The following is a 23,097-nucleotide window of genomic DNA, read 5'->3' as shown; positions in this document are numbered from 1 at the left end:
ATCCGTTTTCTCTGACAAACTTGAGAGCTTGCTGTCCGATGGATCAGAAGAAGGCTTATCTGTATAAAGGATCTCCTCTGTGAACTCTCTTAGTGTGGTTAAAATCTCCCAACGCGTTTCCTCACGGCCACATGATTCTTCAGGGGAGAGGGGCCGTATCCAGCTAGATCCAAATTCTCAGGATTGCTGGAGCAAAATAAACAGGCTGTATGTCTGCAGGCGTGCTTGCAGTGGCAAGAAATCGCTCAGGTACGTCTGTAGTTCCTTATCTGGCGCCTGTTTCCTGGATCTAGCTGGATACGGCCCCTCTCCCCTGAAGAATCATGTGGCCGTGAGGAAACGCGTTGGGAGATTTTAACCACACTAAGAGAGTTCACAGAGGAGATCCTTTATACAGATAAGCCTTCTTCTGATCCATCGGACAGCAAGCTCTCAAGTTTGTCAGAGAAAACGGATGACATCCATACGGGTAGGGGGGCACTGAGCCCCATACTCTTGTACCTGTTGGTCACTCATTATTATTACCTGTTGGTCACTAACCTGAAAGGATCTCTAGACAAGAAATTTGATGAACACTCTTTATTCATTATACACACGCATGAACTGCTGTTAATGTCGTATCACTTCACGATACTGGATACAGGCTTTGAATGAGCATCAAAATCTCAGCACATTTTATATATCGTCTGTACTATTGTGTTTTTTCTAAAGTAATTTTTTAAGAGAAACAAGTAAAAGCTATATTTTATATATAAAAAAAACTCCGGATCTACTTTTCTTTTCTATTTATATTACGGAGAATTCATTAAAAAGAAGTCTGGATGGTGGACTTTATCTTTCATCATCATTCATTACTAATGCCTAGGATTGGTTGGAGAGACAACCCTCCGGGGAGTACTTTTGTACGCCTGGCAGACAGGAGGAGAATCCTTCGCTGGGGACACAACTCCAAAATGGCTGGGCACGCTGGTTCTCGTAAAGCCCGAGATCTGATTGCCCGTCATTTCTGGTGGCCCACGCTGCCCAAAGATATTGTGGACTTTGTCTCGTCCTGCACTGTGTGCGCTGCCAACAAGGTTGCTCACTCCAAGCCTTCTGGTCTGCTCCAATTTCTGCCTGTGCCCAATGCTCCCTGGCAGCATATAGCTGTTAGTCTTGCAAATAGTTCATTAGTGTTATTTTGTTACCATTGTTCCCGTGCCCTGCTACCTGTACCCTGTATCCAATGCTATTTGTTCCTGTGCCTTATACCTGTTGGAGTCGTGTTCTGTCATCGGTTCCAACTGCTGTCTTACACCACGTCTGGTGTCCACTGTCAAGGTCCCATCTGTGCCTAGCCATTGCTACTGTCTGAACCACTACAGGTACCCTTGTGCTTGGACTATTTATATATTGACTTGGTACTTTGTTGGTCATCTGCTATCCCGCTACGGCGGTACGGCCCAGTGGGTCCACATACCCACAGACTGTGGCACTTGGTGACTAGGTTCATCACAATGCAGCATTTGCAGATGATCTGTTGATTTAGGTCTCAAATCCAGCGGCCACATTTCGGCACATACTAGATGTATTTTGAGCACTTTGGTAAGCTGCAGAATTTTAAAATACATTATGACAAGTCAGAAGCACTGAATATTTCCACACAGACTGTCGTATAAAGAAAATACAAGCAGATTTTCCCTTCAAGTGGCAAACGTCACAGCTAAAATATCTTGACATACAAATCACTAGAGATCCCCTCACTTATAAAAGGCCAAATTCCTCCCCCTATTGACGCATACTCAAAACCAGCTATTGGCACTATCTTTACGGTTTGCATCTCGGATGGGGAAAAATAACTTTCTGAAGTCTTCTATTCTCCTGAAATTTTAATATGTTCTCTAAATGGCACCCATTTAACGCTCAACTGCAATTTTTAGAAGAATTAAGTCACTCTTCATCTTATTTTTAAAAAGCACATGGAGGGTTTGATGTATCCAATATCTTTCCTTATTATACGGCAGTTCACTTGGGAAGATGGTTGCAGTTAAGTAAGTCATTCTTTAGGTCCCTCGGGTCGGATATTAAGTTTGCCTTAATTAGCTATAAAACCCCACACGATTCTCAACCTTACCACAAAAGGTAACATTAAGACCTTTCAAGATTTAAATTCTGAGCACAGCTTGCTCTCTCGGCCCACTCCACTATTGCCAGCTAGGCTGTTACCTCATCTATTGAGATTGGCATAGTACCAACTGCACAGCACACGTCTGTCACATCACTGATAGTAGAGGTGAAGTCATCACACACATTTCTAATCTCTTGGCATCCATAAGTGGTGCTCCGCTACATTTTCTTGCATATGGCAGGTATTAATCTTTAATCCAAAGTCTTTGTAAGTCAATTTCCCTCCCTTAACTGGAGAAAATTCTGTGAAGAGATATCGTTCCACAAAAAAACGATTTCCATGTTATAATATCCTTTTATCTCTTAACTTTGCTGGGGTTGTGGCTTTTTTTCGCAGCTGGGAGAAAAATCTTGATCAGAAATTTTTGAAGCCCAGAATAGCTCTGATCCAATCTAGATTTCATTGTTTTTCCAGATGTGTTTGTATATAAAATAAAATACAATTCTGCCAAGGTGGTGCAAAACTCCTCTGTTTTGAAAACAAATAGGATTAGCGAGCTCTGACCTTTGCTGGCACCGTGGATCAAATATTGACTCGCTGACACTCGTTGTGTCCAGACATAGGCCCATTTTGCAAGGACATAGAGAGAGTCTTTAGAGCTATACGTGCTCCCTCTATTAATCTGATGCCTGAGACAGTCCTACTATAGTTCCATCACTTCACTTGGGTCCCAGCAAAAAACAACCTGATCACACATCTAATACAAGTGGCCCTTGAAATGGCTAAGTAAAGAACCTCCAACAATAGATCTGTGGTTGAATACAGTGGACCAAATATACAGGTTGGAGTTATCTAATTAAGTTAAAATGTGGCAACCTTGGATCATCTTTAGGAAGAAATCTTGGTCCTCTAACATCTCATAATCTATTACAGTAATTTATTGTAACATGTTATGCTGTCTAAGTCTGAGATAACACGTCGCATCATCATTATGCTATTGCTAATGAAACTAGTGATTTGGATCTTGGTTTACTTCTCTTATCATTGCCTCTTCTCTTTTCTTCCTCACAACCCTTCTTCCCACCCCACACTCTAACACATTATATTGTGTGGTTGTGTAATATGGGTATTGTTTTTATACCTGTTTAGGTTAACTGCCTATTCCTGCTCACCAGGTCAATATTGATTATCATCCTGTTTCTATGATAATTGGTGATTTGTTCATTTTCTCTGCTTATCCTAATAAAAAGATTTATGATTAAAAAAAGTTCGTAGAGCCTAATTTATAACTTTACTCTCAAATAAAATGATGTGGTTGATGTCATTTCATATTTCAGTTAACTTACCTACACTATCTATCTATCTATCTATCTATCTATCTATCTATCTATCTATCTATCTATCTATCTATCTATCTATCTATCTATCTATCTATCTATCTAATCTATCTATCTATCTATCTATCTATCTATCTATCTATCTATCTATCTATCTATCTATCTAATCTCCCAAGAAAATTTAGCAAGGGTTAAATCTTAGTTGTAGCCTGAGTTTTGATGAGGCGTACCTGGCTAGGTGAGCTATGTAACCAGGCCAGGGGCGGACATACCGCATGTGCAGCCGGTGCAGCTGCACAAGGGCCCCGCGTGGGAAGGGGGCCCGTTCCTCTGCTGGCCGACTCAGTTCTCAGCTGCGCGATGCTGAGGACTGAGACAGAGGCCCGTGGACCACTGGCGTAGCTATAGGGGTCGCAGCGGTCGCAATTGCGACCGGGCCCCGAAGCCAGGGGGGCCCACGGCCCCCCGCACCACATCAATAAAAAGTTACTATAGTAACTCGGGCCGCGGGCCCCTGTTACTATAGTAACATACTTTACTTACCTTCCTGGTTCCGGATCGCAGCGGAGGTCCTGACGTCAGGCGCTGTGCGCAGCGCATGACGTCACAGCGCTATGCCGCCGCGCACAGCATCGAGACTACAGAACTCCCGCCGCGGCCGAAGAGGAAGGTAAGATAGCCCTGACTGGCGGGGTCCGACTCCTGGGACCCGCCAATCAGCTGTTTTGAAGGGGCCGCAGCACTCGTACGAGAGCTGCTCCCCTTCATTCCTGTCACTTCATTCCGGTCACACTGTGAATCGGTTTCGGCGATTCACAGTGTGGGCGAGTAGTGAAATGAAGGGGAAGCAGCTCTCGTACGAGTGCTGCGGCCCCTTCAAAACAGCTGATTTGCGGGTCCCGGGCGACACATCAGCTATTGATGGCCTATCCTGAGGATAGGCCATCAATGTTTAGGGACTGCACAACCCCTAAGCCTACGATGTAGCAGGCTTAGGGGGCCCATGAGACAGGATCACAGATTGTGTGATGCTGTCTGCTGGGCCCTGTATCTAAGCCAATCACATGGTAGGCTTAGATACATGGCCCATGCGTGATCCTGTCTGCTGGGCCCTGTATCTAAGCCTACCACACTGTAGGTTTAGATACAGGGCCCCAGCACACAGTAATCTTATACTGTATAAGATTACTGTCTGCTGGACCCTGTATCTAAGCCTACCTTGTGGTAGGCTTAGATACAGGGTCCCACAGACAGTATCACACATGGGCCCTGTATCTAAGCCTTAGGGTATGTGCACAGACACTAATTACGTCCGTAAGTGACGGATGTATTTCGGCCGCAAGTACCGGACCGAACACACTGCAGGGAGCCGGGCTCCTAGCGTCGTACTTATGTACGACGCTAGGAGTCCCTGCCTCGCTGTGGGACAACTGTCCTGTACTGTAATCATGTTTTCAGTACCGGACAGTTGTCCGGCAGCGAGGCAGGGACTCCTAGCGTCGTACATAACTATGATGCTAGGAGCCCGGCTCCCTGCAGTGTGTTCGGTCCGGTACTTGCGGCCGAAATACGTCCGTCAATTCCGGACGTAATTAGTGTGTGTGCACATACCCTAACACATGTGTTACTAATCATTTTTTGTGTGTTTTCTTACAGGTTCGGTCGTTGGACTACGGCGGATTCCAGGACTACTTCGATGACAGCTTTTTTTTTTATTAATAAAATGGTTAATGAGGGTTGTGTTTTTTTTTTTTATTTCAATAAAATATTTTTTCTATGTCTTTGTGGTTTTTTTTAAACTATATTACTACCGCCTTAGTAATGGCCGCCGGCTGATTGACAGCATCCATTGCTAAGGCAGGGCTTAGTGTTAGCCGGTGCAGAGGCTAACACTAACCCCCTTTATTACCCCGGTACCCACCGCCACCAGGGGTGCTGGGAAGAGCCGGGTACGATCCAGTACCTGACCATCTGTAGTGATGGTCGGCCACTGGGGTGGCCGCAGGCTGGTATTATCAGGAGGGGAAAGGCCAGATACAGTGGCCCTTCCTACCCTGGTGATGCTAGGCTGCTGCTGCTTTATTGTATCTGGCTGGTTATGAAAATGGGGGGGACGCCACGTCATTTAAAAAATAATTGGAAAGAACGATGTCGGGTCCCCCCCAATTTTCATAACCAGCCAGATACAACACAGCAGCAGCAGGCAGCATTACAAGGGTGGGAAGGGCCACTGTTTTTGGCCTTCCCCAGCCTAATACTACCAGCCTGCGGCCACCCCGGTGCCTGCCCGTCACTACAGCTGGTCGGGTACTGGTTTGTACCCGGCTCTTCCCAGTACCCCTGGTGGCGGTGGGTACCGGGGTAATAATGGGGGTTAGTGTAGACTCTGCACCGGCTAACATTAAGCCTCGCCTTAGTAATGGAGGTTGTCAATCAGCCAGCGGCCATTACTAAGGCGGTGATAATAAAGTTTAAAAAGATACAAGCACATAGAAATTTTTTTTATTGAAATAAAAACACAACCCTCATTAACCATTTTATTGAGAATAAAAAAAACGCCGTCATTGAAGTCCTCGTATCCGAAGTCCAACAACCGAACCTGTAAAAAAAACACAAACACACAAAAATAATCAGTAACACATAAAGAAGCAAAATTATTATTCTTACCTTTCCTGGGTCCAGCGCTGGAGCCGCAATGTCAGCGAGCTGGGCCCTGTATCTAATCCTATCATGTGTGATACAGTCTGCTGAGCTGTGTATCTAATCCAATCATGTATGATACTGTGCTGGGCCCTATATCTAATCCGATCATGTGTGATACTGTCTGCTGAGCCACTGTATCTAATCCTATCATGTGTGATACTGTCTGCTGAGCCACTGTATCTAATCCTATAATGTGTGGTACTGTCTGCTGAGCCACTGTATCTAATCCTATCATGTGTGATACTGTCTGCTGAGCCACTGTATCTAATCCTATCATGTGTGGTACTGTCTGCTGAGCCACTGTATCTAATCCTATCATGTGTGGTACTGTCTGCTGAGCCACTGTATCTAATCCTATCATGTGTGATACTGTCTGCTGGGCCACTGTATCTAATCCTATCATGTGTGATACTGTCTGCTGAGCTGTGTATCTAATCCTATCATGTGTGATACTGCCTTCTGAGCCACTGTATCTAATCCTATCATGTGTGATACTGTCTGCTCAGCCACTGTATCTAATCCTATCCATAGTTTATAGGGTCGTAGTGCTATAGATATGCTATGCTGTCTCCTATACACACACTTTTTTTTGGGGCGGACACATATGTATTGGGGCTATTTCCCGGACATTTTAAGCCCTGAGGGTATGTTCACACGGCAGCGTCTGTTACGGCTGAAATTACTGTGCTGTTTTCAGGAGAAAACAGCACCGTAATTTCAGCCGTAATGGCATGTGCAGGCGTCTTTTGCTGCGTCCACTACGGAAGTAATTGAAGCTGGTTTTCCATGGAGTCCATGGAAAACGGCTCCATTTACATCTGAAGAAGTGACAGGCAGTTTTTTACGCGCCGCCTTTCGACAGCGGCGCGTAAAAAAAAATGACCATCGGCACAGAACATCGTAAGACCCATTCAAATGAATGGGCAGATGTTTTCCGACGCTTTTGAGCCGCATTTTCGGATGTAATTCAATGCTAAAACGCCCAAATTACGTCCGTAAATAGTGTGTGTGTGAACCCAGCCTTAGTGACGCCCCGGCTGCTAGTGCTGCATTGTTGGGTCACTTAGGAGACCCAGCGATGCAGCTGAAAGCGGACCGTCGGCCATGAGAAGTTTGCGGGGTGGGGGGGGGGGGGGCCCTGGCACATTATCTGCACAGGGGCCTTTTGCAGTCTGTGTCCGCCACTGAACCAGGCTGTGCTGTTCACTTGGCCCCTCATCCTGGGGAGGGAGAAGTCAGATCTCTCTCAGATGACACAGAATATCCTGTGCAAGGAAACTGCAGGTACATATAACTGTCTATAAAAACTGTTTTGTTTGACAGGTATAAAATGAGCTCATCCTAGTCCAGATAGTTAGAGACAAGCCTTGGTTTAGTTAGAGCCTGGACTAGGCAAGAGATTTTGTGTTTATGATTTTTGTTCTTTTTGTAAACTGCAACCTATGAAAGAAAACTAGCTAGGAGGTCAGTTTAAATTTATTTCTGTCTCCTGATTCCTCATTTGGTGCAACAAGCAGACTACACCCTACATTTTACCCCAGGAACAGGTGATGCTGGAGACTGAATGTCACACTATGTAAATGCATAGGACTTCAGTGGAGCTGTAGACCCAAAACTGTGAAATTATTTTATTCAGGACTATTAGAATAGTTGTTTCATTTTTTATTTTAGATGCATTAAAACAATTAAAAAAAATTGGTTACCAATGTCTCCATATCTATTAAAGACATGTTAAGAACTGATAGTCAAAACCCCTTGAACTCCATATAAACTTACACATCTTCGGAGTGATGCATATTTGTTAATATCCTGGAATATAGGCACATTGCTTCTTGACAAGATAAAATAATGTAACTACTTTCCCCCTCTGGGATGCTTACCCTTGATATGACAGCTAGCTCTTTTAAGTGACTGAACAATATAAAGGTCCTTTTTGTTCCCCTCTGTTTTCTTACCTTCAAACTTTCTTCCTTTTTCACCTTCCACTCTCCGAGGAAGGCTTGTATTTTCTGTTTTGTCCAGGTTTTTCAATCCATATTTTAGCCATATACTGTAACTAGTTTGTATGGAGACTTGACTGTAAATGTGGTCTTATTGCTGTGGAGTTTGATTTATACTTTTGATAGTCACGCTGAGGCTATTTGACACTGTCAAAGTTTATTGAAACTATTACATGCTTGTTTTGTTTTTTTCAGTCATTAAATTATAAAGTACACAAATCTGACATTCACACAAACATTAAAGTCTGCTACTAGTGTATATTTCTAGATACTTGACAATCAGTTAATGAGAATCTTTCACCTGCCCATACATGTGCAGCTGCGTGCAGGTCTGCACAAATCCTGGGGCACTTTAAAAACAATTTTCTTACCCTCCTCCGTTATTTAAATATCGGTGCCGTTATATTTGGCGCCCGATATTTAAATAACCCCCTGAACTGTCAATGGGGCGTGTAATTGGCAAGGGGGCATGTTAATATAGCTGTGACACTGTCCAATCAGCTACGGACAGTGTCACAGCAAGAGCTAGAGAGAATTCACATTCTTCTTCTTCTCCTCTTCTGTTCAGTTGTGGCGGCGGAGGTGCGCGTGTGCACACACACTCTACTCTCTCCAGCTCTTGCTGTGATCCTGCCCCTAGCTGATCGGAAAGTGTCACAGCGATAGTAAAATGCCCCCTTGCCAATTACATGCCCGATTGACAGTTCAGGGGGTTATTTAAATATCGGGCGCCAAATATAACGGCACCGATATCTAAATAACGGTGGAGGATAGGAAATACATTTAAACTGCCCCAGGATTTGTGCAGCCCTCCCCATTACATGGTGCACTCAGCTGCACATGTATGGGCAGGTGAAAGGTTCTCTTTAAAGAATTATTTCCGCATCGCTTTACATAGCACAATACTGGGTTAACGCATTGTAAAAATAAAAAGTTAGTGTGGTACAGACAAAAAAAGTGTTACAGAGTTATTACAGTTTAGAAAAGACATATGTCTATCAAGTACAATGAGGGGAAGGTAGAAGGTAAAAGATGTGGATGAAAGGAAAGGTTAAAGTGATATTCCAGTTTTAACAATTTATCACCTATCCACTAGATAAAGTGATAACTTTAACAGCTAGATCAGTGGAGGTTAGACCACTGGAACCCCGACTGATCGCTAGAATCGCTGCCACTCAGCAGTTTCTGTCAGTGCCATGGACTTTGAATGGTGCATCAGGGCACATTCTCAGCTGCTGCTCAATGAAACTCCTCCTGTCAAGCAGTCCACCGGCTGAGGGGAAAGGAGGACACGAAGGAGCAATTAGTGGGGGTCCTAGCATTCAGACCCCCACCGATCCAGCTATTCTCATCTACACAGTGTATAGGTAATAACTTGTTTTAACACCCCTTTAAATCTTGAACTTTGTATTCCCTTATTAATTCAGACAAAGAAAATTCATAATGCATGAGCCAATTTGCCCTAAAAGAAAATAATTCCTTCCTGAGCCAAACTGGTGATCACACTGGATCACAATTTTGGGCGCCTGTGTATAAGAAGGACATGGCTGAACTAGAGTAGGTGCAAAGAAGGGGAACGAAGGTAATTAAGGGAATGGGTGTATTGAAGTACCAAGAAGGTTATCAAATTTTGGGCTATTCAGTTTAGAAAAAATATGGCGTAGGGGCGATCTATTTACAATGTACAAATATATAATTGGACAGTACAAAGATATTTCTAATGATCTTTTTACACCTAGGGCTGTAACCAGGACAAGGGGCCATCCTCTATGTCTAGAGAAAAAAGGTTTCACCATCATCACAGACAGGGATTCTTTACGGTGAGAACGGTGACTCTATGGAACTGCCACAGGATGTTGTGATGGTTGATCCTTTGAACAAATTTAAGAAGAACCTTGATGCCCTTCTTGTAAAATATAATACAGGTTATGAGTACTAGATTCTGGTGATGGGATGTTGATCCAGGGATTTTTATGATTTCATATTTGGAGTTGGGGAGGAATCACTGAAGAATTGGTTGATCAATTAAAATTTTACTTTTATTAAAAATGTAGTAAAAAAATAGTGACATTCAAAAATGTATTGTGACTGATATACAATCACTGGTAGCTGACATCTAATGCCTATCTCAGATCCCCTCACCTACAGGCAAAGGTGCTAGGCAGAAATACTAAGGTACAGCCAAGTCTGATGTAAGTATTACGGAGACATCCTGTCTTCATTTTCAATAAACAGACACACTGTATTAGTATGCTGAAATCTTATACACAGCTAATCTGGACTGTCTTGCACAATGTTGTAAATGTATGTATATTATTCTCACACTGATGTTGTGCTGGATGGAAACTAGTAACAGCTGAAATGTGTTGTCTACACAATTATCTCCAATTATGGGGTACCTAAGTCACAGCCAAGTGTGAGTAAAGCCTAGGGATAGTGCTGATTCTCTACCTCTGAATAGGTTACCCAACATAGCGATCTGCTATTAACTTAGTAGCCCCAAATATCCCCTGAGGACGCTGCTTCTGCAGCGAAACATGTCGGGGGGGCTATTTTCATTTTAATGTTCACTGACGCCCCAGCAATCAATCCTACTTCAGTGTGACTTCATGTGCAAACGGCAGTCTGCAGCTGCCGAGTCAGTCTGTCACGCTGTATTGTAGTGACACGCTACAAACACTTATCCGACTCCCTATGATGTGCTGGCCATCTTTGTATAAATTTTAACCCTTTGCCTGTTGTACGTCTTCCATTTAAACTATAATAATAAAAGTTATATTTTATTTTTCACCCATTACGCATAGTGGTTGGGAAATTGGGACTTTTTGCGCTTAGGCATAGTAGTTGTTCTGCTATTAACTTAGACACAGCTAGTGACATAGTGCGCACAATGTTAATTCAATATATACGCATTATTCACTCTACGTATTTCCTCCCTTGATTTGAGAGGGATCATCAGGTGTTCTCAATGCAACGTTAGAATAAACATACGCTATTACGCTATAGTAAGATCTGCTATTAGACAGCTAGAATAGATTAAGCAGTTAAAACTGCTGTGCTAGAGCCCTGATGGTGGACTCAAGCACCTTGATGTAAGCCATGAGCAGCGGCGCGAACTCCAGCTATTTATAAACTTAACAACGCCCCCGTCCACACACAGACACACACAAACACACACACCACATACGTCAACCAGCCTCTGATAGGTCCGAACTGCCAAATGGGCGTGTACACAGTGACACGGGCAGTGAGAGCACTTGTTGCCATAGCAGCAAATTACTGCTTCGCTGGAGACAGGAATCCACATGTAAGCATAAACGTTGCATTAGCTCACACCAAGGTAGTCTAGATGAATGCCGGTTTGGGATACCACATTTAAGTGGACCCGGGTGATGGCTCCCCCAGGAGAGTAGGCTATTGGTAGCTTTAGATTTCCTGAAAAGACTTGAGGATAACTTACCCAGCCTATCAATAGTGGTTGATAGGTCTAGAAATGAAATATGACTTTCATGAATCTCTGAGGTAAATTTAAGCCCAATGTCATTAATATTCAATGTCACCACAAACTCCATAAATAGTTATTTTGCACCTGTCCACAAAATGAGGACGTCATCAATGTATCTCAGCCAGAGTACCACCCATGAAATCTACTGCTCCATTTCCTTGGTAAACAGAATTCTCTCCTCCCACCAGCCCAGGAGCAAATTGGCTTATGCTGGGGCTGCTGGACTCCCCATCGCCGTGCCCCATAGCTGGTGGTAAAACTGTCCCTCAAACAAGAAAAAATTCCTTTGTGGAATAGTCCACAAGGTTGAGGATGAGGTTGAAGATCATGCTGTTATAAATGTGTGCCCCTAGTGCCTAAGACGTATTGGATAGCCCCATGCTCCTTGTCATGGGGGATGGAGCTATACAATGCTTCTTCATCCAGGCTAGCTAGGATGGTCCCAGGGACCAGATGTAGGTCCTCGATGTGTGTAAGCTCATCCATGGTGTCATTGACATACGAGGGCAATACCAAGACAAAGGATCTCAGTGCTGTGTCCACATATGTACTAACCCCGTGGGAAATGCTACCAATACCCGATACAATGGGTCAACCCCCTAAGAGCATTATAACCCTTGTGTACCTTCGGCAAGCATTGGAATGTAGCTCTCTGCGAGCTAATAGGTTTAAGAAAGGCTAGTTTCTTCGCACTAATGAGTTTATCTTGAAAGGCTTGATTCAAAATCTCCTCTAATTCTCACGTAAAGATCACAGTAGGGTCAGAGTCCAAAATTCTTAGGCATTTCCCATGAGATAGTATCTCACGATAATTCTCACGTAAAGATCACAGTAGGGTCAGAGTCCAAAATTCTTAGGCATTTCCCATGAGATAGTATCTCACGATATATCTCAGTGTACTGAGATCTATCCAAGATTAAAATGTTCCCACCCTTTTATGAAGGCTTAATAATTATTGTATCAACCCTTTCCAATTCCATCATGCATTTCAAATGAGTTCTACTCAAATTACCAAATTTAGGATTACTGGTTACCCTCTTAGAAAGGCCTTCCACTACCATTTCCTCAAAAATGTTAATGTATTGAGTATCAAAAATTGGTGGTGTTCTTGTACTCTTGTGGCTAAAATTTGTAAAGGGGCCAGCTCCTAATTCACTTTGCACTGTCTTCCACAGTTCTTTTCTTATTTTAATTTTTTTATTGTTTTGATTAGTTTTCAGTTATAACATAGACAAAATAGGAAACAGGTAATACAAAGTAAAACTAGAGAGCAAAACAACTACTGGAAGCTGCATATACATTTTCTGAATGTAATACAAAAATTGTAAAGTAGATCCAATATAAAGTTATAAAGACAAAGACAGCTGTAAAGAAATTAAAGTTATTTCACAATAAAATCGATAACAATTATGCCAGCACAAGACTTAAATATGAATAATAGGGAAAAATTATCTAGTTATTTAAAGTTCCGAAAAGCTTTCCACGGTTCCCGCAGAGAAATTAAATTATGTCTGGTACGCAATTCCCAGTGAGAAATTTCTTCAAATTGATACAATTAATCGATCTTATTGAGCCACTGTTCTATAGGCGGCAGGTTATCGAATAACTAATATTTTGGTATGAGTAGTCTAGCTGCAATCAGCATTTTTTTTTAAATAAAAGTACAGAGTGTTTTTTCACACTCTTAGGGAAAATGGAAAGCAAAGCTCATTTTGGATGAAGCGCAACATCCGTTCCACAGACAATATTACACTTCTCAAAAACTTCATTCCACCATGGCTGTAGTTTCTTACATGACCTCCAAAAGTGGTAGAAAGATCCCTCCTCTTCCAAGCATTTCCAGCATATATTGGGTGCATCCTTAGCAAAACGAGCAATCTTATCACCTTGACAAAATCTTGTAACTATTCTCCTATATTCTCACACATCTAGATGTTTTATGTGGAGTGCGGAGAATTGTTAAAATATCCTATTCAGAAAATTTCTCATTAAAATCGATTTCCCACAGATGAAAAAAACTCAGAAATGAAGACTGTGGAAGAGGAAGATAATCGCTTATACAACAAGGAAATTGGTTTAGTTGGGTACATTTGATTTGTGAGTAGGGTATCAAACCAGGAGGGGGTACGTTTAAATGCGGATAATTCACAAATCCTTGACATATTGTTCTTTAAATATATAAGAATAGGGAGATGTTGGGGTGGTATAAGTAGTTTTTGTGCCAACTCAGCCAAAGACAGTGTATTCCCCTGTGGGTCACTGTCTTCCACAGTTCTTCAAACAACTGTAGATCAGGAATGTCGGCCTCATCTATTCCAAAATCACGACACTTATTCCTATCAGCGATTTTCATGAATTTAGCCCACCTTAGTTTTCTAGTGAATGATGCTACATCCTTGACCCATGTAAACAGGTCAAAGTGAGCTGTGGGGACAAAAGAAAGGCCTTTGGCCAGTAGTTCATTGTCAGTTTGACTCAGCACCTTGCTGGAAAGGTTGATGACCTGTAGCTCATCATATATATGAGATAGGGGAATTGTGTTAATTGAGGGGGATGTCCAGTACCACAGGTACCAGTATGTTGGGTGCCAACTAAACTAGTGGGTTGGGAGGGTCTCTCCATTCCCGCAACTTATATTGCGTGATGGGGGGGACCCTGGGACAAAAAATATTGATGTTCATTAGGGACACCCAGAGCCAATCCTATTCCTCCCATGGATTGGAACCTAGCTCTGCCTCTTCCTCTATTCTTACCAGCTCTAGACCCACCTCTATTGGATCTGTCTGTATCTGAGGTGTCATAGTCTGATGGTGACATCTCTGTATCTACTGTGGCAGGAGCCAAATTGACATCTGCCCTATTCTCCTTCATTTCTGCTAGGTCTCTTAGAAACTGAAAATGCTTCCTATTTTTAATCAGTGCTGTGCATCCCTCAATATTGATCTGGAGAGCTTTTTCTTTTTTCTCATACTCTAGAGCTAAGGTAAATTTCCTAACACGATCCATGCTTTCTTTGGGGCATTTATCTAGGAAAGTCTGTTTCTCTTCTAATAAAAAGGAGAATAGCCTTAGAGAGCTTTCTGTGAATTATTTTTCCCATTTCACAGTAAGTGCGGGTGTTTTGGCTTTTCTTGAAGGAGAATCGGATTTCTAAGTCCCCTGGGCACGATCTTATTCTCTAAATATTTTCTGAGACCTTGTACCTACTCTCACGATCTGACAAAGTCCCTATAGGTACAAGTAAGTTGTTTAAAGGCCCCCTTAATGGAGCTAGGTCTAATAGTTTCTGGCAGATCACTCTCAGAAAAGACGGTACTTGCATAGTTGAGCCACTTACTTAGGTCAATGTCTCCTGACAGGAACCCTGCCGTAATAAGCCAAATAATCTTCTATACTCTACAGAGTGTATCAGAGTTCAAAAATCAATATCACTGAAATAAACTGTATGTGTCCACTTGAAAAGAACTGTATCACTGAAGAATTGGTGGATCAATTAAAATGTAACTTTTATTAAATATGTAGTAAGAAAAATAGTGACATTCAAAAATGTATTGTGACTGATATACAATCACTGGTAGCTGACATATAATGCCTATCTCAGATCCCCTCACCTACAGGCAAAGGTGCTAGGCAGATATACTAAGGTACAGCCGAGTGTGATGTAAGTATTACGGAGACATCCTGTCCTCGTTTTCAATAAACAGACACACTGTATGCTGAAACCTTATATACAGCTAATCTGGACTGTCTTGCACAACGTTGCGAATTTATGTATATTATTCTCACACTGATGTTGTGCTGGATGGAAACTACTAACAGCTGAAATGTGTTGTCTACATTACTATTCCCAATTATGGGGTAGATATACGTGGACAAAATACCTAAGTCACAGCCAAGTGTGAGTAATGCCTAGGGATAGTGCTAATGCTGTACCTCTGATTAGGTTACCCAACACAGCGATGTGCTATTAACTTAGACACAGCTAGTGACATAGTGTGCACAATGTTAATTCAATGAATATGTTAATTCAATAAATACACCAATACTTCAGTGATACGGTTCTTTTCATGTGGACATATACAGTTTATTTCAGTGAGATCAATAAGGCAGTTGGCATCAACCTCATGGGGTTTTTGCCTTCCCCTGGATCAACATGGTAAGATCATAGGTTGGACTTGATGGACCTGTGTCTTTTTTCAACCTTATCAATTATGGAACATTCAAACAAGAACTCTATACATTTACATAAGTATTGATGTTATATTGTTCTAAAAAATAAAATAGGCCATTTTCAGGTCTTTCTGCTAAAACCAGCTCCTTTGGTGGACTATTCCATAGGATCATTGCTCTTAGGGTAAAGAAGGTTTGTCATCTCTGGAGATAGAACCTTTTTCTCCTGACAGATACAGTGTCAATTTGTCTTTTGAGGGGATTTTACAGGGAACAGCTCATCAGATTTTTGTGAATGGTCCATTTATATACTATATATACAAATGTATCATGTCTTGTTTTTACAAGATACAGATAAACTAATTGCTATCTTGACTCTGATAACTTGCTGCAACGTGATAACTTATTACTTAAGCCATTGAAAAGCCATTGAAAAGGTCAAATTAAAGTTTCTTGCCACTGTATACTTAATGTGTTGAAGGTTAAGTTAAAGATTGCTATATCTGTATACTATATGAACAAAAGTATTGGGACACCTACGCGTTACACCTACAGTTTTTATGACATCACATTCTTAATTCATAGGCATTAATATGAAGTTTGATTACACTTTTGCAAATAAAACAAATTCCACCCTTTTAGGCAGGTCTTCTACAAGATTTTGGAGTGTATTCATCCAGAAGAGAATTTGAGAGGTCAGACACTGATGTTGGACGAGAGGGCCTGGCTCGCATTCTCAGTTTTAGTTCATCCCAAAGGTGTTCGATGGGGTTGAGGTAAGGGCTCTTTGTGGGCCAGTCAAGATTTTTCACACCAAACTCCCCCATCCATGCCTTACTTTGTGCACTGGGGCGCAGTCATGCTGGAACAGAAAACAGCCGACCCCAAACTGTTCCCACAAAGTTGGAAGAATACAATTGTCCAAAATGTCTTGGTATACTGAAGCATTAAGATTTCCCTTCACTGGAGCCTAGGCCAACCCCTGAAAAACAACCCATAGCATTATCCCTCCTCCACCAAACCTTACAGTTGGCACAATGCAGTCAGACAGTAACGTTCTCCTGACTTTCGCCATACCTATCCCATGAAGCTCACGGCGCACAGTATTTTTACGGATGTTAATGCCAGAGGAGGTTTGGAACTCTACAGTTTGAGTCAGCGGAGGATTGGCAACTTTTATGCACTATGCGACTCAGCACAACCATACGAGCTTACAATCTATAAAAAAATAGAGAACAGATACAAGAGATCAGGAAAAGGAGAAAGCAGGTGGAGGCAGTGTAACAAGAAAATGGCCAAGGTAAAACTGCCCTCTTGTCATAACATATAAAGCTAGCCCTTGCTATGTCGTTTTATCCTTTTTCATCATTACAATACACTTGTTTAATTTTAAATTGTATTAGGTTAAGTAAAAAAATACAAAACGTACAGTAAAATAAGCAGGCATTAAAGTATGGTAAGTGTATAATCCTTTTAAATGACATGCAATAAATTCTACTTTAGAGAGTATGCTGGCCTTTTATGTGATAATGGAATAATGCAATGCATGGAAAGACTCAAGGTTGGAAGCTGAGAATAGAGATTTGATGTTTTACTTTTGGCCTAATGCAGACGGCAGAGCCACGTGCAGGAGGCTATACAGCAGTTCCTTGAGGCTCTGTATTACAAAGCAGCAGGGATTCTGTGTGCCACCATATGATACTCCGTTATATGCCTTATGTTGGAGATATTTTCTCATAAGCAATGCTTCTTGACGAGAATACCTTTGTAAAACAGTAAGTAATGCAACATGCCACAATTTATTTGTATTGGATTCTTACAGAAACCAGCAGAAACAAAACTCTGCTTACGTCTGTATGAAATTGAAGGTATACCGAGGTACAGTAAGGCCCTGTGTACCTTTAGTGGTGCCCTATTAAGGCTATGTACAAATCGGCCTGTGCATAATGCCTAAAACTGGTGTGTTCAGGACTTGCTTTAGGTTGGATGGTGCCCTGTGCAGTAGCTGCCATTGATGCCCTTTCCCATGATAAACCAATAAAGCGCTCAAATAATACAGTGTAAAAATAAAAGTACCCTCATACGGTGCCCAAATATTATTTCCGTAAGATGTCTAGGTAATACTATGAGACAGGTTTTTTTTAAAAATAACATTGCCTAATCAATAAACTAGGAAATGTACTGTAGCTGCATGTAGTGCAGTTGCTTTTCATAGGTTCGAGCACAAAGTGTGGGATAGGGGGTGCAAAGTCTCAGGGCCAGTGGCATCAACTTCAGCAGCGACAAGTGATGCACCCTGTGTGGCTGTACAGACCATAAACCCCTATGGCCAGCTCTGGGTATGTCCACCTAGTTATTTACATTTGGAACAAATACCCCAAGAGTGTAAAATGTAAAAAAAAATAAAAGTTACGACAAGAATTAATGAAAATTGGTACGGATACAATTGAAGAATTCAATAAGGAATAGATGTGAAATAAAAGCAATTGAAAGACAATGATGTTAAACATAAGGCTTCGGAAGTAATAAAAAAAGCCTAAAACTTAAAACTACAGTCGGTCTGATTGAAATGTCTGTTTAGCATTTCACTGCATGCTTACAATTAATTTTGCTTTATAACAGTATGGGTTGGAAAAATATGCCTAATTGGTTAGTTAATTGAATCATATTTATCTGCTCCTTTAATAAATGAACTTTTAGAAAGACTTTTGAAAGAGGTTGAACAAAGAAAGTAAATCAGGAACAGAGAAGCCATAAAAGTGAATTTTCAAAGACTACATGTCAGTACATGCAAAGCAGATGCTAACAATATTTTTAATTAAAAGAGAATATGTAATTAAAAAAACATGATACCTGGAATTAAAACGATTTTTGCCAGCCTTGTTAGAACTTCTATACATTTTGACAAGACATACAAGAAAAAAGAAAGCTGAATATTTTTTGTCACAGTGTTTGCATTCCTAAGAAGATTCTGAAAGTAGACAGAATTTGAAAGAAATTCATTTAGAATTTTCTTTGAAGTTTCTAATGCAATATGACATACTACTGTGAGTTCAAAAAGATAGTTATTATGTGTACAGCAATGATTGGCAAAACTAAACTGAATTAACAATGATTCTAATAATAATGATACAGCAGTGATTTTCTTTCAAATTAAACGTTAATGAACTCACCTGTCTGTGCCGCATCAATGTTGAAAGGTTCTGGTCACTGTCGTCACTCAATCCTCTTTAAGCATTGCCAGCTGTGAAAGTTGACTAATCAGACAAGGGAAACCATATTTAATATATAATCTGTTTGTATATATATATATATATATATATATATATATATATATATATATATATATATATATATATATATATATATATATATATATATATATATATATATATATATATATATGTGTATATATATGTATGTATATATATATATATATATATATATATATATACAAAAAAATCGAGCCCAGAAGCAGCACTCAAATAGCAAAAAATTTGAATTTATTCACCCAACAAAGCAACGTTTCACTTCCTCCATGGAAAAACCACACACTGACATATATTGGAAGAGCAAAGCTCAATTAACAAGTGTTCTAAATCATAGTAATTATACACTATATGTAAAAATATAGTAATGTGTAACAATGTAACGAAATACCAGGTGCATATGTGCATGAGTCAATCACTGACATTAGGTCTAGGCGCTTTAAAATTTCTGGCAAGTGAAGTATGTGTATATAGAACAGTGAAACACATTAATTGCATATTAATAAATAATCACAATACAATACACAAAAGCTGACACTCACCAATCTGGATAAACAAGGAAGTTCTGGCCACAAGATGTATAAACTACGATTTCGGCGCCATCGGCGCCGATCTGCGCATGCTCCAACAATAACTATCTATTGGATAATACTAGCATGTGTGTATCAGGTAGCTATGACAACGCACATAGACGCAACAGCTGACCCGAATACGTAACTGCTTGGAGATCACGATCCCACGCAGACGCACTAGGGTACAATGCTTCAAATTACGCCATACTTAATAAGGGCAAATATGCCAATATATTATATCAATAGTCAGGCTATAATTACGACTTCAATTAAAGTTGTGAATATCATGCTCCCAGATTTATAGGCGAAGTATGTAAGAGCTATAACCAGATATAAGTAGTAGTTTCATCAACATTTAACTCCTTACGTCCCTTGAGACAAGAGAACATCCGCATACACGATACAGAAGTCACAGGTCTCACGAAGCGTTCTCTCGCCAATGCGTCGATTCATCATCAGCACAAAGGTACAGGGAAGTTTCTTGACAGAGGGTATCCAGAAAGACTTTTGAGGAAACACACCTATAAAGTGTAGAGAGCGGATAGGACACAACTGAGACACGGCAGCAGGAAGAACCAGCAGACCGTTGCTAGACACCCTATGGTCTCTACATTCAATATCTATAGTTCAGATGTGACAGGGATTATTAAAAGACATTGGAGGATCTTAAGTAATTTCTATGATGGAGTGGTAGAATTTCAATCGCCCCCCTTGTTTTCATATAGGAGATCTCGGAATTTAAGGCATAAACTTGTCAGGACTGATGTTAGTATAAAGAATAGTCGGGTCAAAGGTATACCACGGGATCTGACACGTAATGGATGCTTCCCCTGTATGTCCTGTGACAGCTGTGCGATTATTCTGAAGGGTAATTCATTTACACATCCCACCACTGGTAGAACCTTCAACATTACTTCACACTACACATATAGAAGTGACTTTGTAATATACATCCTACAATGCCCTTGTAACTTGATATACGTGGGTGAAACCACAACTGAATGTAGGTTAAGACTTAACAATCACAAATCGAGCATACGGACGAGGAAAGTTGAACTCCCCATACCTAGACATTTTGTGGAGATGGGACACAATGTACACCAGCTTAGGTTCTGCATTATTGACAGGGTTCCCCCCCTTAAGAGAGGAGGGAATAGGGAACTGATCCTCAAACAACGGGAGGTTCAGTGGATTAATAGATTGAATTCTCTCCACCCAAATGGTCTTAATATGGATTACCCTTTGAATGTATTCAGATGATGTTTTATTTTTAGGACAAGTGAGTCCGGTCACTGTTTAAGAAGCTCTCCATCCTCTACCCATGTAATGTGTTTAATCGTACCTGTGCTACCCTTGGGGATTCTCTTGCCTGGTGATACCTTTCTAGGTTCCATTTATTACTCTGAAAAATACCTGTTTTGATGTATGGGAATAGTAGTTATTTACTGTAATAGATTTTAATGTACTTATCTGCCTTCCTTTTTCTTTTGTAGATTGGAGGCCTGAAATTGTTAATGGAAGACGTTTGCCAACTGGAACAAGGAATGATGTACACACATGTTTTCTGTCTAAAAAACTGATTTTGAATTGAAAAACAGTTTGAATCATGTGTATAACTATGGTGTGCTGACTTTGCACTATTATAATGTATCTAGCTGTCAGTACATTTGACGTTTTTTATCTATTACTGTAGTTGTGAATGCTTGCTCTAATGTTGGGGAGTTCTTAGAGCTGGATGTGTGGTATCGAGCTTCATTTTTCCCAAAGATCCCGGCAGTAAGTGATATCCTGTACCTTTGTGCTGATGATGAATCGACGCATCGGCGGGAGAACGCTTCGTGAGACCTGTGACTTCTGTATCGTGTATGCGAATGTTCTCTTGTCTCAAGGGATGTAAGGAGTTAAATGTTGATGAAACTACTACTTATATCTGGTTATAGCTCTTACATACTTCGCCTATAAATCTGGGAGCATTATATTCACAACTTTAATTGAAGTCGTAATTATAGCCTGACTATTGATATAATATATTGGCATATTTGCCCTTATTAAGTATGGCGTAATTTGAAGCATTGTACCCTAGTGCGTCTGCGTGGGATCGTGATCTCCAAGCAGTTACGTATTCGGGTCAGCTGTTGCGTCTATGTGCGTTGTCATAGCTACCTGATACACACATGCTAGTATTATCCAATAGATAGTTATTGTTGGAGCATGCACAGATCGGCGACGATGGCGCCGAAATCGTAGTTTATACATCTCGTGGCCAGAACTTCCTTGTTTATCCAGATTGGTGAGTGTCAGCTTTTGTGTATTGTATTGTGATTATTTATTAATATGCAATTAATGTGTTTCACTGTTCTATATACACATTGTAATGGCAGGAAGGAGGTGAAGGGAAAGTGAGCCCTAATCTACCCACCGCCCTGTCCCTGCCTACTTGCAACGACCCGCCCTAGGCGACGAGGTACAACTGGGCGGCGGTCCCTACGCTGGCTAAGTGCACAGGAAGACAAACAGGGAACACGCAAGGGAAGGGGCAGTAGCCACGGAACGCCACGAGGAAACGGGGCGGCGAACGAACAGTCAGGACCAGGACGAAGTGAGTACACCCGAGCAGGCACAGAGACAGAAGCAAGCCAGGGCAAGCAAGCAGGTCAAGCAGAACTGCAGCAAGGCAGAAGCACGGCAGAAGCAGGCTGGAGCAAGCAGCAGAGGCCAGGAATCCAAAAGAATTACAAGCACTGAGGGAGAGCACAGGGCAGGTAATAAAGGGCAGGGGGCGGAGCTAACTCCGAGAGACCAGGCCGCGATAGGCTCTCCCACTCCTGAGCCTGCCACCCTGGTTGGTGGGAGATGGTGTCAGTCGAGCAGGTCTGGCCTCAGGTGTGGATTGATTAATCCCAGGAGTATAGCTAGATGAAGTACCTGGCAGATCCCTAACAGTACTCCCCCTTTTATGAGGGGCCACCGGACCCTTACTAAGGGGACCCGGTTTAGTGGGGAAGAGGAGGTGGAACCTCCTGATCAATACCCCAGCATGAACATCACGGGCAGGTACCCAAGTCCTCTCCTCCGGCCCGTATCCTCTCCAATGGACCAGGTACTGGAGGGAGCCCTGGACCATCCTACTGTCCATAATCTTGGCCACCTCGAATTCCACCCCCTCAGGGGTGAGAACGGGAACAGGAGGTATCCTCGAGGGGGACCAGGACGGGGAGCAGCGTTTAAGGAGGGAGGCATGGAAGACGTCATGTATGCGAAAGGATGGGGGGAGCTCCAGACGGAAGGATACAGGGTTGAGGACTTCAATGATCTTATAAGGTCCAATAAATCGGGGAGCAAACTTCCTGGACGGGACCTTAAGGCGCAAGTTCCTGGACGACAACCAGACCAAATCCCCGACGACAAACCGGGGGTTAGCAGAACGTCTACTA

General features: G+C 41.7%; 1 long non-coding RNA gene across 3 annotated transcripts in view; it reads right to left on the bottom strand.

Annotated features, from left to right (window-relative positions):
• Positions 1-13,025: 13,025 nt before the first annotated feature.
• Positions 13,026-23,097, bottom strand: part of LOC142652681 (uncharacterized) — a 34,023-nt gene continuing 23,951 nt past the window's right edge. Inside the window, exons 2-4 of one of the 3 annotated variants that reach the window (XR_012847887.1) lie at positions 18,996-19,079; positions 18,676-18,714; positions 13,026-17,040 (exon numbers count right to left, since the gene is read on the bottom strand). This is a non-coding gene — a long non-coding RNA (uncharacterized LOC142652681). The remainder of the gene's footprint in view (positions 17,041-18,675; positions 18,715-18,995; positions 19,080-23,097) is intronic. The other 2 variants (XR_012847886.1, XR_012847885.1) reach the window with 2 other exon arrangements.

Source organism: Rhinoderma darwinii, chromosome 5, assembly GCF_050947455.1.
Source record: "Rhinoderma darwinii isolate aRhiDar2 chromosome 5, aRhiDar2.hap1, whole genome shotgun sequence".
Lineage (NCBI taxonomy): Eukaryota > Metazoa > Chordata > Amphibia > Anura > Rhinodermatidae > Rhinoderma > Rhinoderma darwinii.
Note: the sequence above shows the minus strand (reverse complement) of the source record. Positions and strands in the feature narration are given on the sequence as shown.